The sequence below is a fragment of the Meles meles genome, chromosome 19 (genome assembly GCF_922984935.1).
Source record: "Meles meles chromosome 19, mMelMel3.1 paternal haplotype, whole genome shotgun sequence".
NCBI lineage: Eukaryota > Metazoa > Chordata > Mammalia > Carnivora > Mustelidae > Meles > Meles meles.
This window is the reverse complement of record NC_060084.1, coordinates 3,568,588-3,571,949: the sequence shown is the minus strand read 5'-3', so window position 1 is coordinate 3,571,949 and position 3,362 is coordinate 3,568,588.

Sequence of the window (3,362 nt, the reverse complement as noted above, 5' to 3'; positions counted from 1 at the left end):
ACCAAAGTCAAGCCACAAGACCAGGCCGCTGTATGTTCCCCGAGTGAAGGGCAAGGAGGAGAAGAATGGGCAGCTCCTGGGGGAGTGGACCCCCCAGGGCCTGGAGGTGTGTCTTCCCTTCAACGCCCCCCCCCCCCCCCCCCCAGCAAAGCCTTATCAGTAGGAACCACTGTGCTGCCAGGGAAAGAGCCCTGGTCTGGGGGTCAGGAGAGCTGCATCCTGACCCAGTCCCGTCACTTCTTAGCAGCTGTTTTCTGGTGCAGCTACAGCACCACTCTGACCCTCGGTATCTTCATCTGGACAGTGAGCAAAGCATAGTGCCTACCTCACTGGTGGGGAGGGCTGGTGGTTGTGAGGAGCAGACAAGCCATCATGATGAAAGCCAAGTGTTTCTTGGTGTTCCCACAAGTTGGAAAGAGAGGAAGAAGGTTTAGGCCATCCCAGGAGGTCAGTTTGAGGGTTGAGGGAAAGAATCCTCCATTTCCTCCAGGGCTTGGCCTTAGTTCGGCCCACTTCCTGCTCCGAAATGCCGCTCCTTTAACTCCTCCATTGTTCCGCTGCTTCACCAGGGCCCCGCCTGGCCAGGGTGGTTTAACTGTCCTCAGCCTGAGTCTTAAGGCAAAAAGAGGCCACTCCTTGCAAGACCCTGGAGAAAAGTCCCCATCCTCACCCCAGCATGGGCTACAGCTGCCTGTGCACCCCCTGCCAGTTGCTCTAACGCTCAGGGTCAGTGGGTCACACAGTGTGGTTCCTGTGCCCATGAGCCCGGCCAAGGAACCAGCACGGTGGCCGCCAGCACCAGGGCCACAAGCAACCCTGACCAGGCCCGTTGGGGCTCGGCCTGGCTGGCCAGCACGCTCTGCCACCCACGCACTGTGTGGGGTTTGGACCCCAATCTCCTGGCGTGTGGGGCGACGGAGGGGATCGGGAAAGTTCTGCCAGCGGTGCAGTCCCCAAGGTGTGAGTTCTCCGCAGGACTTTCCCTTCACCTCCCTCCGCCTAGAAAAATCTCAGGGAAGAGCTTTTGATTGGCTCTGTTCAAGTCACAGCCCATCCGTGCACCAGTCGCAGTGGCTAGAAGAATGGCAAGTTGTGATTGGCCGGGATTGGGTCACGTGCTCCTCCCCGTTGTCTAGGAGCAAGGGCAAACCACTATGGTTGGCACCTGCCCCCAGAACCTGCCCCATTCCCCAAGGTCAGGGCACAGCGCCATGGGCAAGGAGTAGGGATCGGCGCAGATCCAACCAGATGTCCACACTCAGGCTACGCTCACAGTGAGGCGACTTGAGCGGGCTGTGTGGGTTCAGGCAGTGGGACCCCACCCCTTCTGCCGTGTGTCCAAAGAGAAGGGGCGTGGCGACACCTCTTGTGCGGTCCCCGAGCGGTGGCCAGGCTGTCCTGGTGCCCCGGGCCTCCCCTCCCTGCCGCTCGAGCACATGTTGCAAACATCTGCCCGGCAGGGCGGCTGCTGGGGGTCGCCTCCTGGAGTTCCCCGCTGCTGACAGGAACCAGCTCGCCTTTTTATTACCCGCAGCGCACATCTGGGAACACTCTGGATCAGTCTGGTCGAGCCAGTGGGCTGAAGAGCTGACTCCCCGCCAAGCTAACGGGGCGGGGAGGGGGGCGGGGGCGGCGGCAGTGGCCACAGCCTGGGTCTGGGAAGCGCCACCCCCACCCCTCCCGCAAAGCTGCCCTGGTGACCGCTGCTGGCCGGCTGCCACAGGGGCGGTTGTGCAACCAGCCTTGTCCAGGAGGGAGGGGATGGCCTGGGCCCAGGGTGGGGTCCCACCAGCCAGCCTGGCCTGCCAACTCTGGAGAGGGGCTGTTGGGGTGGTTTCAGGATGGGGATGTGATGGGGGCTGGTGCTGTGGCTTTTCTGATTAGGGAGTGCTCACTCCCCCTCATTTCCTTCCTTTCTTCTTTCCTTTCTTCTTTCTGATCTCCCTTCCCTCCTCTCTCCTTTTCTCTCCTTTCCCCCCGAAAACTTTGCATCTTCTCATTTGAAGAACACATCCTTCAAGATTCACCTTTGAAACCGAGTAGGAGGCAAGATCCGGAACAATTTTTGTTTCAATTTTTATTTTATTTATGTATTTTTTTAAGTAGGCGCCACACCAGCGCAGAGCCCAACGTGGGGCTCGAACCCACCACCCTGAGATCAAAGACCTGAGCTGGGATCGAGGTGCGACGCCCAACGGACCGGGCCACCCAGGAGCCCCCGGACAAACATTATTTTTAGACAAACCTAGTCTTTCTGCTTCTAAGGATGACTGGGAGGTCATCTCTTCTGCAAATGCAGAACCCCACCAGGGAAGCTGGGTCGGCCCCCAGGGAGGCAGGGCAGGGGGTGCTGGTCCCTGGTCTCCTCTAAGCCAGAACAGCAGGGAAGCCCTCAGGTGCTGCTGAGGCTCTCAGCACGTCCCGCCACAGCCAGAACCTCCCCTGCGGTCACTTCTTCGCTTTCTTCAGAGAGTGACCCAACTGTCTGGGCTTAAGGCACCTGCTGGTGGTCGGGTGGTAGCAGCGTGAAAGACAGAACGTCAGGAATACAACAACTCCAGTAAGTAAATGCAAGTACTTAAAATTGGAGCGGGTTTGTAAGTGGAGTAAACCCATGAGACCAAGGTCAGCCTTTTTCAGAAGGGTGAGGCTCCTTCAACCTGAGCGGGGCAGGGAGAGAGGTCCAGTCTGGTGAGGTGTGGAAAGGATCCCCCAGGCAGTTGGAAAGGCCCTAAGGTAGGAAGAGCTTAGTGGGTTCTAGGGCCTGAGCAGAAGCGGGGGCTTTTATGGACAGAGCAGGGAGAGGCGGTTGCGGGCAGGACAGGACCTGATTATGGGGTACCAGGGGCCTTGGCCGGGACTTTGAACTTTGTTCTAAGAACAATGGGGAAATCACTCCCTGAGCTCAAGCAAGGGAGCACCGTGACACGGCTTACATTTTAGGAAGACGACTCACCAGGTGGCAGGAGAACATAAGGGGAGATGGATCAGAGAGGCGGGGAGGAGCCAATCGTAATTATTGAAGCAGAAGTGGCGGCTGGGGCAGGTCGGGCCCTGGAAATAGGACAGGTTAAATCAGCAGAGTTAGAGTCTCGCCCCTCCCTGGGGCCTAGTTAGCAAGGGGAACAATGAAAGAGGTATTTAAATACCAAAGACAGGGGCAACTCTGGGGGCTGCCGGAGTCCTTAATGAGGGGAAACTAACCCACTCTTGGAGTGATCAGGAGGACTTCCTGGAAGAGGAAACATCTAAGCTGAAAATGGGAAGATATGGAGGAGTCAGCAGCAAGGGGATTGGTGCAGCAGGAGAATGGGTTTCCAGGCAGTGGGAACAACCGTGCCGGGCTGGAGATGAGAAACAGC